The sequence below is a fragment of the Ambystoma mexicanum genome, chromosome 2p (assembly GCF_040938575.1).
Source record: "Ambystoma mexicanum isolate Mex_15411 chromosome 2p, UKY_AmexF1_1, whole genome shotgun sequence".
NCBI lineage: Eukaryota > Metazoa > Chordata > Amphibia > Caudata > Ambystomatidae > Ambystoma > Ambystoma mexicanum.
In genome coordinates, this window is record NC_090923.1 from 637656022 (window position 1) to 637671983 (window position 15962).

Below are 15962 nucleotides of genomic sequence, written 5' to 3' on the forward strand. Positions count from 1 at the left end.
TGGGATAGGAGTATGGGGTGGTCGACAGTGTCCAAGACTGCTGATAGATTGAGCAGAATTAGGGCCCCACACCACCTCAATCGACCAGCCTGGCCATATCATCCATTACTGAAACTATGACACTTTCGGTACCTCTCCCGAGGCGGAAACCCAACTGAAAGGGGTCAAGCACATAGGAGGACTCAAGAAACCCGGAAAGAAGTGGAGATATCAAGCTCTCAAGAAGCTTCATAAAGAAGAGAAGTAGAGAGATAGGGCGGAAGTTGGACAGGACAGAGGCATCCAGTGACGGCTTCTTTAAAAGAGGTACCACCATAGCCTGTTTACGTTCTTTAGGGATCACACCAGAGCAACAAGAATGGTTTATCACCTGGGTCCCCAGAGGAATAATCTCAGGCAAGAGATCTTTAAGAATAAATAGAGGAATAGGGTCGGATGGGGCTGCGGATTTCAGGTGAGCGATGGCCTTCCATATGGCCTCATCGTAGAATACAGGGGAGGTGGCACAGCACAACGGTCACACCATGGCTCGCCAGCGTGAGATGAATATTGGTTCGAATATTAACAAGTTTGCAATGGAAAAACTCAACAAGTGCATCACAGTGTGACTGAGAAGCAGACGCTGTGAGAAGAAAAGGATTTAACGACCGCAAATAGCTCCTTTGATTGAGTGCTGTTTCAATCTTCAGAGTAAAAAATGTCATTTTGGCTGACTTAATAGCCAGATGATAGTTTCTGGAGAGTGAGGTGAAGGCCAATTTATCACAAGGACTATAAGAAGAGTGCCACTTGGCTCTGCTTGGCGAAGCCCCAGTTTAGCCACTCTCAATTCTTCCATGAACCATCCCTTCGATGGGCTGCCATGAAGCTGCATGGTTTTAAAGGGTGCCAATTGATCGGCAGAAGCTAGCAGCGCCTGAGATACGGTGGCAAAATCCACAGGCAAGTCACTAGGGCATTTAGTCTTCACCGCATATACCAAGACAGATTTATCAATGCCATGCCATTTCCTCTTAAGAACCGTGCCTCTAGACACTGTAGGGGAAACTCCAAGCGGTACTGAAAAAGGGATCAGAAAGTGGTCGGACCAAGGGACAGAAGTTTCCTAGCACTATAAGATTTACATATTTCAGGTGAAGCGGAGCCGCAAGTTCCAGGAAAGGTAACAAGAAATGCGTATAAGTGCCTGGCGGGCGATAGACCAGCAAAAAATTAACAAAGTCGGAAGCAGAGATTTCCAAGCACACTAAAAAAGTTTCCATGGTCAAATCGTGGACTACCGGTACAGTAGTAACCTTAAGGGTGGCTTGAAATATAACAGCTATCCCCCCTACGAGATGGGGTGCAGCTTTGTCTTCATTAATTATTTTATACCCCTCAGGCAAAAATTGGGGAAACATGGGGGCCGAGGTGGCTGTGGACTATCTTTAGAGATTACCTCGTAAACATGGTCAGCATGTGAATTAAGCAGCAAGGCACTCGGAGGTGGAAGAAACCACAAGAGGAGCGCAACATGCCGAATTAAAATTCAGGGGGAAAAACTGTAACTGGCGGCGCCATATCTAATGGACATGAGCAGGAGTAGTGGGGAGAACACGTAGGAGGCCAGCCCATGGACCCGCCCGTGACCCAGGCAGGCTTAACTTTGGCGCAACTTTGGCACGACATGCCCTTTCTCACTGCGTCCAACCGCTGCACTCTCTATACACTGCTGTCCTATATAGGCACATTGCCTAGTGCCGCTGCCTACCCGCCATTTGCCAGATATGACCTGGTTTGTTTTAAACTTGTCATACGGTTCACTGTAGAGCACCTTTATCCAGCCTATGAATACTTCACCTATATCATAATTTTTCAACACCTCTGTCATGAAGTGCCAGTCCACGCAGTCAAACGTTGTGTGAGCCTCCAGACTTGCAGTTGTCCACTGCCCACCCTCTTTGATCCTGCTTTACATTATCAGGAACAGGTATTCATCATTCATCATTGTATTTTTCTGTGGTGCAAATCCTGCCTGGTCCTCCTGAGGTATCTTATTCATCACTCTTGCCAGCCTTTGTGCCAATATTTTACTGTCCACATTTATTAATGAGAGCAGCCGGTATGATGCACACTCTGCTGGATCTTTCCTGTACTTCAGCAGGAGCATGATTATTGCTTCACGCATTGAAACTATCATCATAGCTCTATCACAAGCATTGATATATTTCAAGAGGTTTAGGCAGCAGCAATTATAAAATTCGACTGGAATCCCATCCCTTTCCTGGCATTTTCTCATTCGTTCAATGTTCACTTGTCCAATAAACCTCTACATCTAAAGGTTTGTCCTGTGTTACCATGTCTGTCGCCGCCACACACGCTAATCCCGCCTCAACAAATAGGTCTTCCACTTCTGCAGCATCTGTTCTGATTTGCTGCACATATAGCTTCTCATACAATTCCCTAAATGCCCCATTAGTGCCCTCCTGCTACCGGACCATATTCCCATCACTGCCCAATATTGCTGTGATCATGCCATCCCTTTCCCTGTTCTACCAACCCGGTTTGTCTGCCTCATAATGCATTCTACCAACATATGCTGCATATACTATTTCCTGATTCACTCGTATTCTTCATAGAGTTGCCCCCTTTTTCGTTGCTAATTCACCTTCAAGTGCCCTGTCACCTACTGCCCTTTTCTCCATATCTCCTATCTCTGCCTCCAACTGTCCAATTTGTCTTGTTATTGTTAGCTTGATCCACGTGTAGTTGTGATGCACACCCCCTTTATTATGACATAAAATGCCTCCCACAAAGTTCCTGGATCTCTTACAGATCCTGCATTGTTCTCAAAGAATTACTTTATTACCTGCTTGATTGTGTCTATATGCCCTCAGCTCCCAGCTTCCAGGTTGGTATTGGAGCTTTCCCTTGCATCCAGCCAATTCTTTTCAGCCGTGCATGGTCAGACATCACCCTGCCCAAATAGTCATCCGCCTCCAATAATTGAGCTCCTGCATCCTACAAGACCTCATAGTCAATCCTGCGATTCGACCCACAGTCGAAAGAAAGGAGAAGCTCTTACTGTCTGGGTGTAGTTATCAGCTTGTGCTCTGTAATAGTGCCGATTTTATGTTCTGGAAGCAACTCCCAATGCTCTCCCTCTCACCCTTGATATGGCCAATATTTCATCCAATATGTAGTTACAATCCCACACCCATATCACTTTATATGCTGCATATTTAAATAGCAATGCAGATATCTGCGTGAACAATTCTGAGCTATCAATGTTAGGTGCATATGTGCACAATAACGTCACAATTTTCCCAACCAATCTGCCCGTTACCCCACATATCTGCCAGCTTTATCCTGTATTACTGACTTCATCTGCAAGTTTGTTATTGGATACCAATATAAGGGCCCCTCTTGCTGGCGGTGCTAATGCAGAACTATAAATGCTCCCTTCCCATTTCTTACCTCCTTTCTAGCGCTCTTCAGCTGTGGGGTGCATCACATGCAGCATAGCAATATCTATTTTCTTTCGGCAGATATATTAGCGAATCCTAGCTCAATTGCTTCTTAACTTCTTCAAACGTTCTTCTCCGCTTCTGTGTTTCAACCTCAAAGTCTGGATAGAATTATAGCCTGCTTCCATTGAAGACAACATTACTGTGTGCATGTGCTATCAACAACAGCTTGACTTTGTCCTGATACCGCAGCAGCCTCATCATGTGGAAATCTCCAGGGGGCTGTCTCTGCGCTAGCACATGGTGTGCCCTTTCCATCAGTATACCCGCATGACTGCTCCATTTTCAAATATCGTGGGAAGCAGGTTTTCCATAAACACTACCATGTTCCCTTTCTCCGACCCCCTCCGGCAGCCCCAGAACCCTCACATTGTCCCTCCTTGAACTATTTTCAAGGTCACTGAGCATAAGTGATTGTAATTTAGACGCCTCCCTCAATTGTGCCAGTTCTTTACCATGCATATGATTCCTGGCTTCCAGCACAGACACTCTTCTGGAATCTGGAGCAGGGATTTGACCCCAGGAACAGCACCTATGCCAATATAGATCCACACCAATCTGAACCAGAACCAAGGAAGGGGTTACGGACATCTCAGTCCAGACCACTAGTGCCTACATTAGGCATAGCAGTAACTCCACAGGAAGACAAGGGGTGTCTCGCCTCTGCAGTCCACTCTACAACCCAGACCTTGGGATTAGCTCAAAGGCAGGGTCCCGAAATAATACGGCCTGACGAAGGCGGATGCATGCGTGAGCTGCAAGACCGCTGAAACGTGAACAGCTGGGACATTCCCACCCAGCACCACGTTGGCAAAGAATTATTTTCCCGCACAAAGACCCACAGGTTGGGCAAAACTGAAACCCAAAGAAAAGTTTAGTCATACCTATCCATACAGGGAATCAAGGGAATCCAACTAGAGAAGAATTTCCCATACACCCAGGGGCAACTACCGTTTGAGTTTCCCCCTAGTTTTGTTGTGTGTTTTTCGTCCCCCCGTATTTTTCGTTGGATTATATTTAGACGCACACTTGTAATTTTAACTTTTGTTTGTCAAGTTGTTCTAATGTTTTGAAACAATTTAATTATGTTTCTCTTATTTTTCTTGCACAATGAATCATGAAATTTAATTATCTGTTATGTGTATCCTTGTACTATACCTTGAAGCAATCAATATAAAGTTTTTTAGAAAATGTACAAATGTGTGGAACTAAATTTCTTCTCCTAATGAGTACTTATGATTTTGAATCTTTCAATGATTATAGGTCAATACAGGATTGTTGTTTTCTCCCTCCAACCAGCTCAATCTCACTAAAATGAGGACAAATGCCAGCATTAGTGAATTGGGACAATTTATACCACTCTCGAAAAGAAATTGTCGTTTGTTTGCTCCCCCAGAATTTACTTTAAATCAGTTTGAACCAAGGGGGTAGGGTACACTTATGGTTTATGGATTTCAGACACTCTTCTCCACCTCGATGGTCCTCTCGCTCAGCCTGTCTTACTTGCGCCATCGATATCGACAATGAGTCTATTTTGTCCGTGATCCGTCTGTTTCCTTCCATTATTAATACTCTCAGTTCATCATTTGTGGAGTTGCTGGCCTGTCCAACTTCGGCCGCTGCCACCGCTGCGTCTTCAGCCATATTATCTTGTTTTAGCATGCTCTTCGAAAAGCTGACGTCTAATGGACCTCATCATTTTGTGTGCATCTCGGGGCCCCCTTTCTTCTTTTTCTTTGTCATTGGCCCAATCAGTCCTTTGCAGCAGTCTTTCGTAACCCCTGCTGCCCTCTCTGTGTGCAATCTATGACTTGTTCAACTGCTGCCTTCTACCAGTCCCGCCGAGTCATGCGATCCCTCTTCCCCTGGACATTGTTCCAGGCTCTATATTAAAATCTGTTAATATCAATGGCAGGCAAGTGCCATTTTCTCCATCTGAAGTTACCCACAACCCTGTTTGCTACGTCATCAACTCTGTACTTGTTCTCCAGCTCTGGCTTTCTTCTAACATTAAACTTTTTGATTCAAACATTTCTAAACTTCTCTTTACACAACATGTAATGGGACAAGCATAAAGTATATATTTTTGGTACTGCCCTGAACACATAACTGCACCCCCGCTGGACAGCGCCTTGCACTACAAACTGTTTTCAGGGCCTTTTTATCATTTGTTTTGTGGGTTTTTTGTGTTCTACATGCAGCTCAACTTTACATTCTACAGATTTATTTATTTTATTTATTTAAATTTTTGTAACGCACCACATGCCCATGGGACTTAGAGCTCACATAGAGGATGAACAGGGTTCAGGCAGGAGGGAGGGGGTGGTCAAGGGAGGTAAGAGGATACTAAGTTTAGCCCAAGTTGAGGTTGAACAGGTATTTTTTTTGTTTTCTTCTTGAATAGTGCCAAGTTATCAACCAGGCGTATATGCCCAGGGAGTGAGTTCCATTGTAGTGGAGCTTAGATACGATATGATATGGCATTTATTATGCGCCTATACACAAGTGTTTCCAGGCGCGATGAGGCAAGGGAGGGGAACAAAGAGAGGACGGACAGCGATCCTACTGGGCCAGGTGACATTCAGATCGCACACGTGCGTGGGAAGGGGGCAGGGACAGTGCAGCGCATGGCAAAGATGATAACAATAAGTAAGTAGCGGCCAGCGTGTGGCAAGTGCATGGGTAAGTGCAGACATTGGGTGTCAAGGGCTGGGAGGGTGACTGTAGGGATACACAGACAGTCCCCAAGCGTGGGGGTTGCCAGGTGGCCAGTGCAGGTGTGAAACGTTGGCGGGGGAGGACCTGGTCCCGAGATCAGAGGGTAACCAGGTAGCCAGTGCAGTTCCAGTTACAACTAGGAGGTCAGCAGAGGAGGGGAGGAGAAAAAGCAGAAGCAAAGAGAAAGGTTTTGAGGAGCTTCCGGAACCAGAGATGGTTCTCCTTCAGTTTAAGGGAGGCTGTTCCAGAGGGAGGCCCCAGCTGAGGAAAGCGATCTACCACCAACTTGTTGCTTGGAGAAGCAACTGACCCTGAGGGAGTTGGAGGCGGATGACCGAAGAGCTTTAGAAGGGAGATATTTAGGAAGAGAGAGTTGAAGGTATTGAGGCCCCAGGCCCCAGAAGGCCTTGTGGATGATGCAGAGGGTTTTGAACTTAATCCTCGCAGCCATTCGGAGCCAGTGCAGAGATTTCAGTCCTGGAGAGATACGATCCCTGGGCTTGAGGCCAAGGACAAGTCTTGCAGTCCTGTTCTGGATAAGTTGCAGAGGGGGGGAGAGTAGAAGCAGGCAGATTTAGAAAGAGGCTGTTGCAATAGTCCAGCCTAGAGAGAACCAGAGCTCTGGAGATAGTGAGCTTCTGAGGGAAGGAGAGGAAAGGAAGAATATCTCTGAGGAGGTGCAGCTGGTAGTGTGAATTCTTAGAGACGTCAGAGATGTTAGGAGAGAAGGAGAGTATGGAGTCGAAGATGACCCCAATGTTTTAGCCTTGCAGGTGGGAGCAGAAAGAGGGCCAATAGAGGCTGGCCAGAGAGCTGCAGGGAAGGAGGGAGCGCGTGTGCCGATGTGGAGAATCTCAGTCTTACTGGCATTGAGGCAGAGGTCATTGGCAGCACACCACTCCTGGATAGCAGACAGACAGTCAGAGATGAGGGAAGGAGAGGAGGGGCCAAGGGTAGCGCGAGGATGAGCTGGGTGTCATCCGCATAGCACAGAAAGTTGGAGCAGAGAGCGGCGTTGCAGTGGGCAAGGCGTGCCAGGTATTGGTTGAACAGCCAGGGAGAGAGGTTAGACCTCTGGGGGACACCACAGGTAGAGAAAAAGATAGCAGAGAGGAAGGACCCAAGTTGGACCTGGGAGGGTCGGTCAAATATGAAAGAAGTCCCCAAGTCAGAGCCTGACAAGTGATACCCAGGTTATCACGGAGACGGTTGAGCAGGATGGCATGGTTGACAGTGTCAAAGGCAGAAGAGAGATCAAGCAAGATGACGACACAGTGGGTGTTAGAGTCAAGGTTGGAGAGTAGGTCTTAACGGATGTTCAGGAGAGCAGTTTCTGTGCTTCTGGCAGCTCTGAAGCCAGACTGATGGTCATGAAGACAACCAACAGGTTCAGTGTGGAGATTAAACTGGGAGATGGCCAGTTTCTCCAGGAGCTTGCCCAGGAAGGCAGTGATGGAGTTTGGGCGATAGTTAGCCGGGCAGGTGGGGTCTGCAGAGGGTTTCTTAAGAAGGGGGTGTACAAGGGAGTGCTTCAGGGGGGATGGGAAGACTCCAGTGGTGAAGGAGTGATTGCAGAAATCAGCCAGGGCAGGATCCAGGGAGTCAATGTCGTCCTTGATAGTTTTGAAGGAACAGGGGTGAACCTGTTTCAAAGAGACTTTCATAGATCGGACTTGTCTAGAAACCTCATCTGCAGAGAAAAGGGGAAAGGCAGAGGAGGAGGGAGGGGAGGTGGCTGCAGAAGGGCCAGAGGAAGAGTAGGGGGAGGGAGGGGATAGAAGGAGAGTGAGGACAGGATGTCCTGAGTTTTAGAGATGAAGTGAGAAGCCAGTGTCGTGCAGAGGGGCTGGGAAGGGACAGGAGAGGTAGAGACTGTGGCAGGATTTGCCAGTTCCTTGCAGATTTTAAAGAGTTCAGCCGAGTTGTTAGATGCTGCAGAGACACGGGCTTGGATATGAGCTCTCTTCTTAGTGAGGACAGAGAGCCGGTATTGCCTTTGAAGCAGGCAGCAGGGCAGTTTGTCAGAGGATGTAAATGAAGCATGCCATCTCCTCTCGCCCACCCTGCACTTGCGTTTTAGGGTGACGAGGTCTGAGTCATACCAGGAGTTATTTATTTTAAAATTTGTTTATTGGCATTTATAGTTACAATCACTATTCAGATTGACCGACTTGGTCACTGAAATTCTGTCTTTGCAAATAAACAACAACATTTACATAACAAGAACATCAAACATTAATTATCTCCGGTCTGGGGGCAAGTGATGGCTGATTGGGTCGCAAGCGGGGGGAGTGGCCGGGTGCCACGGTCGTGGGTATGGGCTTTCCAAGAATGTTAATGCTGGAGGGGTCTGATTTCGAGTGTCTTGGACGACCATTTAGGTCATGTGATAGGGCCGGCGGATTGTTCAGAGGGGCTTATCATCGGAGGAATGAAACAGTCTGGACATGGTGTCTTTCCATGCAGCAAGGGCCGTACTCGACTCGTCCGTGTATCTAGCCACGCTGTCCTCCCAAGCTCTTGTTTCGGCGGTCGCCCATCTTTCAAATTCTTTGCGCCATGCTCTGTGATTCGGCCCTGCCGGCCGCTTCCATGCCATGGCGATGGTCCTCTTGGCTGTTATGCATAGCAAGTCCATCAGCTTAACCGCATATTTGAGTTTGGCCAATCTGGGGTAGCAGCCTAGGAGGCATTCAGCTGGGGTCCAATTATACCTAGTGACTTCCACCTCTCCACAGGTTCTTTTCACCATTGACCAGAGGCTACGTGTTTTGGTGCAGTTCCGTAGCATGTGGATTAGATCTGCTCCCTCTGTACCGCACCAGGTGCACTGTGTCTGGGCGGTGTTATTGAACTTCGCAATCCTGCTCGGGGTTAAGTATGTGCGATAAAGTACGTTTAATTGGATTAGCCAAAATCTCTGGTTTCTAGAGACCTCTTTCGGAAAGGACAGCGCTCTACTCCATTCCTCTTCGGACAGCTCTTGTCCCATGTCTGATTCCCAGCGGGTCTTTAGTGTATCACTGCAGGGATTGGGGATGTCAACGAGAAGACTATAGATTTGAGATATCGCCCTTCCCCCCTCACTCAGGCTGTATAGTAGTGTCAGAAAGGGGGATGCCTCCAGCTCCTCTGGCCAGGTGTCCCATTTCGTGCGTGCTATCTTGCAGATCTTTTGGTACCACAGGAATTGGCCAGCGTGAATGCCCTCTCCCTCCTGCAACTCAGTGAAGTCCCTGAATATGCCTTCAGAGTATAGATCACCCCAAGTGTATACACCTTTGTCTTCCCAGAGCCTAATGGTGTGGAGGGTGGTGACAGATTTATCAAGTCCCGAAAGTATTGGTACTTCTTGGAAGTATGGTTGGAAGTATCTGTTCTACGCCATATTTTCCTGCCCAGGGTTGCCAGAAAAGGCTGATCGTGTAGCAAAGTTTGAGGGGCCCAAATCAATTCCTTCAGACGGATTGGGGAGATCATGGTCTGTAGCAGGGGGGTCTCTGAAGTAGTCCCGTCTGCTAACCATTTGGTTACATAACTTAACTGGGCTGCAAGGTAGTAATTCTCAAGGCTCGGTAATTGGATCCCTCCTTGTCTGTGTGGTAATACTAAGGTAGATAGTGCCACCCGATGTCTGCCTTTCCCCCATAGAAACTCCTTAATTATTGTGTCCAAAAGCTGGAAGAAGGATTTGGTGATATAAAAGTGCACATTCTGCAACCCGTACAGGAAGCTAGGTAGAATGATCATCTTGGTTATTGAGGCCTTGCCCAGCATGGATAGTGGAAGCTTAGACCAGAAACTTCTGGACTTGCGCAGTTTGGGTATCGCAGCTTTCGTGTTTTGTATGTGCATTTGTTCTGGGGTGTGCATTATCTGGATCCCAAGGTAACAGAAAGATTCAGTCTCCCACTTTATGCCCACTGAGGGAAGCTCTTCTGTGGTTTTATTTTTCAGGGCTGCTAATGGGAACATGCAGGATTTAGTTTTGCTGAATTGTATGCCCGAGACTTTGGCATAGTTATCAAGGACCTCCAGTATTGTCGGAACATTGAGATGAGGGTTGTTAACGTATATCAGTACATCGTCTGCATATAGTGAGACAATGTGATCTATCCCGCCCAGCCTAATTCCTGCATCGAAAAATTGCTGCCTGAGGAAGATTGCAATGGGTTCTAGACCCAGGATGTAGAGCATGGGGGAAAGTGGGCAGCCCTGCCTGGTGCCCCTGCGGATATCCCATGCGCCTGACACATACTTCCCAGATTTCAGCCTGGCCCCCGGTTCATTATACAGGATCAATACCCATCTGATAAATCGTTGGCCAACTCCAAAACCCTCCAAAACCACTACCAGCCACTCCCAATAAATGGAATCAAATGCTTTAACTGCATCTAGGGATAGTAATGCGAGTTGTTTTTCGCTTGTATTGGTCTCAGCTATAATGTGCTGAAGCCTGCGTAAGTTTAGGGACGTGTTACGCCCAGGTACAAAACCATTCTGGTCTTCGTGCACTATGTCACCTATCACTCTAGATAGTCGCTTTGCCAGTATCTTCATCAATATTTTAACATCATAGTTAAGCATGGCGAGCAGGCGATAGGAGTCGCATTTATCGGAGGGTTTATTGGGTTTGAGCATCAGGACCAATACGGTTTCCCTCATACTGTCAGGTAGGATACCAGTTTCAAATGTCTCAGAGAAGACCTGGTGTAATAAGGGCGTCAGGGTGGGTTCATATGCCTTGTAGAATTCTGGGGGGAGCCCGTCGCTCCCTGTGGCCTTACAAGTAGCGAGGGACCTGATAGCCTCTGTTATGTCTTCCGGTGTGATGTCGGAGTCTAGGGTTTCGGACTGTGTTGGCGACAATTTGGGCAGGCCGATTTCTTCCAGGGTATCTAGTATCTGATCTTGTGGGGCCTTGTGTGTGTGGGAGTATAGTTGTGCGTAAAAGTGCTGAAAGGTGTCGTTTATGCTCTGTTGGGTTCTATGTTCTGTGCCTTGTTCATCCTGTAGTGCTGTAGTTGCATGCCTAGGGTGTTCTCTTTTACAGAGCCATGCTAGTAGCCGACCCGGCCTATCGGCCTCTGCATGTGCTCTGTTAGTTCTAACGCTAAAATCGAATTTAGCCAGTCCGTCCCATGCTTTAGAGCAATCCTCTCTGAGAGAACTTAGTTCCTCCTCCCTCCCCGATGTGTCGATAGGGGTGGACTCTAGTCGCTGGACTTCCAACTCTTTCTGGTTCAATTCCTCCCGAAGTGTTCTCCTGATGCCCCCTGCTTTTGCAATTGCTTCTCCCCGTATCACCATCTTTAGGGCATCCCATAGCGTACTTATGTGGTCTACACTGCCTGAGTTTTCCGCTACATAATCCTCTATGGACTCTTGGAGCTCCTCCATGAAGGTCGGATCTTTCAGGGCCTCGACAGACATTCTCCACATAGGGATGGGCGGTCTAGGACTGTTGTGTTGCCAGTCTAACAGGAGTGGGGAGTGGTCGGAGATGGCCCTCCCCAGATATTGCATACTACCTATCTGAGGCATGTGTTCTCTGCTTATGAAAAAATAATCCAACCTCGTGTGAAGTTTGTGTGGGGATGAGTAATATGAGTATGTCCTTTCGCCCGGGTGAAGGTCCCGCCAAGCATCAATCAGATCTAGTTCATCGATCATAACATTCAGGAATGAGGTGGCGGCGGGAAAGCCGCTTACCGGTGGATAAGACCTATCTAATTCAGGATTGTGGACGCAGTTGAAATTACCTCCCCATAAGAAAAAACTGTCCCGATATTGTGACATCTGGGTGCTAAGTACCCTTAAATGGGCTGGGATATTGTTGTTGGGGAAGTATGAGTTTACTATACATATTTCTCTTTGTTCTACAGTTCCCCATATGATCAGATATCTACCTTCAGGGTCCTTCACCATCTTACGTAGGAGAAACGGTACCTGGGGGTTGAACCAGATGAACACTCCTCTGGCGAATTTAGAGTAGGGGGCTCCGTAGCCTTGTCCCCCCCCAGTGTTCTCAGAGTCTCTCGTCGGCTTCAACGGTGCAGTGAGTCTCTTGTAGGAGAGCAATGTCCACTCTCTTTCTTTATAGGTAAGATTTGATCCTGTTCCTACGGAGGTAGGTGCCCAGGCCCCTTACATTCCAAGTCAATAGTCTAATGTGCGTAGCCATCTCGGTTTCGCAAAACGCTTAGGGAACCCCTTCTTCCAACGGAAGTGCAGATGGCGACATCCGGTGCCGCCAATTCGGCACTGTTTTGCAAGGTCCAGCCCATCTCGGCCCTCAAGCCAGCCCCCCATCTCGCCAGTTGTGTTATTGCCTTCAGAGATTTACCAACTTGAACAACTTCCATCCCGTGGAATGGATCAACGAAAACGAACAGTAAACTGCCCCCAGCAGTCGATACAAACTCACAACGCTCGGGGGCTCCCGGGCCTTCCAGTCCTCTCCAGGACTTCCGGCTCGGTGGTGTGCAGGCATTTTACCTGCACCGCTTCGGTTCGGGTGGGTCATCGGTAGTTTTGCACATGGGCCTTCGAGCTCCTGCCCGATTGCGTTGCCTTCCTGGTGTGGCGATGCGGTTCATTCCGAGGTTGTAACCATAGTTGATGTGTCATTCAGCTTCTCGTGTGGTCATTGTCCTTGCCCTGGTGTTTATTGCTTCTCGCCATTCCTTCCGCATCCTCAGCCAGATTGTTGTGTTCAAGCCATAGATTTGCCGCCGCCAGGGTTTCCAGAAAGATTGCCTTCCCGTTGTGAAGCACTTTGAGTCTCGCTGGATATAGCAGCATGTATTTAAGGTTGAGTTTCCTTAGAGTGGCCTTTACTGGTATGAAAGGGTTTCTTGCTCGCTGTACCACAGGGGTATAATCGGGATACATGACTATTGACGCCCCGCCTCTTCTGATCTCTCTGCCTTCTCTCCAGAACCTCAGTATGGCCTCCCGATCCCTGAAGTTTATGATTTTTGCTATTATTGGTCTCGGATGTGAACCGGGGTGTGGCCGCTTTTGAAGGGATCGGTGAGCTCGCTCCACGGAAAACCCCTGGGTGAGTTTGCCTGCCCCGATTTCCTGCAGGAACAGAGATTCAATGTATTCGGTAGGGTCGGGGCCCTCTGAATCTTCCGGTATCCCTAGTATTCGGACATTATTGTGGCGGCTCGGCCTTCCGCTTCTTCTGAGCGCGTTTCCAGTCGAGCTACTGTAGATTCCAGCTCTTTGACTTTCGCTTTAAGTTCCAGTGTGGTCTCCGCGGTGTCCTGCAGGGAGGCTTCCGCGGTGACCATCCTGTCGTTTAGGTTTTGCGCATCTTGTCTCATCAGTTGATTGCCCGATTTTATTTTGCCAATCTTGTCTTCCATGATTGTCCTCAGTGCTGCTATCGCCTGTAGGATTTGGGAGTCTCGAGGATCTACTGCCTGAGTCGGAAATTCTTTGTCAGCGCTTGTCTCCTGTGGCATCTGTTGTTTTGGTCTGACTGAGGTGAAGGAATCCATTGTGACAAGTTTGGGTTTTTGCCTTGGAGGTGACATTCTTTCTAAAGAGGGTTTTTGTGAGATGCTATGTGATGTCCGCTTCAAGCTCGTGATCGGTGTGAAGTAACCGTGGAACCCTGTGGGTCGCCCGTTCACCAGGGTTTACGGCTGAGTATTCCGAGAGGTATGTGCAGTGCCGTTGTTGCCTGTGGTAGTAGCGTGTTCGTTGGACCTTCCTCTTGAGTCGTTTGTGCAGCTGTTGCCCCTGTTACTTGTTGCTGTTTGGGCCTGTCTATTGTGAGGGAGTCCTTGAAGCGGCCTTCAGTTTGCCTTTGGGAATTGACTTCCCCTGCTGCTGGGTTTCCTGTTCCTCGCTCCGCCTCGGTACTCACTCGCATGCTCTCATGCTATAGGGCCGGTGGCTGTCTTCGCTGGATCCCGCAGTGATGTGGCCCCTTCCAACGGCCTTATTCTCCTGTACCAGTGGTACTGGGGCATTGGTGGCTTCTGTTTTTTTGGGTGGTTAGGCAGTCGTGATGTTGGCCTCCCGCTGGTGTGGTCCCAGCCCTGGTGGGTGTGGGGCACTGTAGCCGGTGTGCCTTCCCCTCTTCCAGACCCGTGGCGTCTCTTGTGCGTCCCGTTGACACTGCACCTTACTTTCCGCAGCACTTCTTTTCTCGAGACCTCTAATTGTCAGTTATATAGGGAGCCAATGTCTATCCTGGGGCCGTCGTAGATTGGTAGTCTTGTGGCCTGATGGCTACTCAGACCGTTTCCGGTGATTGCTTGGGCCCTGGGAGGCGTTCCGCTCTGCAGCCTCTCAGCTGTTTTGTGTGGGAGGGTGCAGTTCACTGGTTTGTTACGGGCGCTGCCATTTTGCGTGCAGTAAGGGGCTCCATCTCACTCACCTCGTTTTTGTGATATATTGATCCGGTTATTACCAAAGGGTGAACAGGGTGGGCGACAAGCAAGAGCCTAGAGGGATGCTGCATGTTTGAAGGATGGGGCGGGAGCTTTCTTCACCAACGGAGACCGGGCGGTCCAAGGACCGAGGAATGAGGATATCCACTGGGATGCTTGATTGGAACAATGTACGATCTCCATGTGCGATATACATTTCACTAGTGCCTTAGTTCAGAAGTACACAAAAATGCTGTATTGTTTCTAATTTTGTGTCTTGGGTATGCAGTATGGGACGATCGTATGTAACGGGACGTTTGCTTTTTCTCAGCCCTTGAAGGAGGAGAAGGTTCGTTCTGGTACGGCTCGTCTCAGGACACGGTAGGCAAGAACTGCAGGCACTTTCAGTGAGGTTCTCCACAGTGGGGCGACACAGGGACCGCACATGCTTGCAGTGTGATGCACTCGCGTAAATCGCGACCCAAAGGAGCCAGGACCACAAGCTAGCGATTCGCCGAGTCTCAACTCGGGGTGGCAGCGTTCCTGTGCAATACCCTTTGTTCGAGCTGGTCAGTTCCCTGGATGGCCCAGGAACACTTCCAAAGAGGCTCTTTGCGAGGGTAAGTAGGAGAAGCCGAAAGTAGTTGTTCCCACTACTCCAAAAGGGGCAAAGCGCCCTTGCAGGCCTTCATAGTTTGATGAATAAACAGGGGTCCAACGGGGCAACAGCAGTGTCAGGGTACCATACCTTCCAAGCATGTCACTGGCTGTTGCTCGAGTCTGTTTTCTTCATAAGGATACTTGGCTCCTTATGAGGTTTGGTGTGAACCACATTAGATAGACCTGGAATGGATGCAGAGCCCCTTTTCTTATCGAAGATTTGGTTCACGCTCAAATCTCAGATAGCCAATGGAAGATCTGTTCTCTTGCATGCACGCCAGACTTGGGCCAACCGTGACCCACGGTGGTTCGTCATTCAGGCCTACCAGACATATTGGCACCAGAAGTCTGGATTGGGGCCAGACAGTCCAAACCCTCTTCCTGGGCACTAGCACACGTGACATACGGGAGTCTGCGAAAGTTGAGGTTTTCACAGGAGGCTGTATGCCCAAGAAAGGAATACCCGGGTCTCTCGACCTGGGGCAAGGCAAAAGGACAAAACGGGCAAAGGACAGAACAAAAGAATTTGTGGCACAGCCATTTTCGGCACTGGCCACAGTCTTGGGCCAAACGCGGTATGGTCGATAAAAACGAAGTAGAAATACTTTAAAAGTAAACTGCTGCCACCAGTTCGTCCTAGGCACACTTGTACAAACACCACAAAATCCTTAGAGCGTGGCCAGGGCCA

The 15962-nt window shown here is 48.6% G+C and overlaps 1 protein-coding gene across 2 annotated transcripts in view; it reads left to right on the top strand.

The window, feature by feature from the left end:
• LOC138566630 (acylamino-acid-releasing enzyme-like) overlaps nt 1–15962 on the top strand; it is a 1701869-nt gene that overhangs the window by 1543718 nt on the left and 142189 nt on the right. The window lies entirely within an intron of this gene.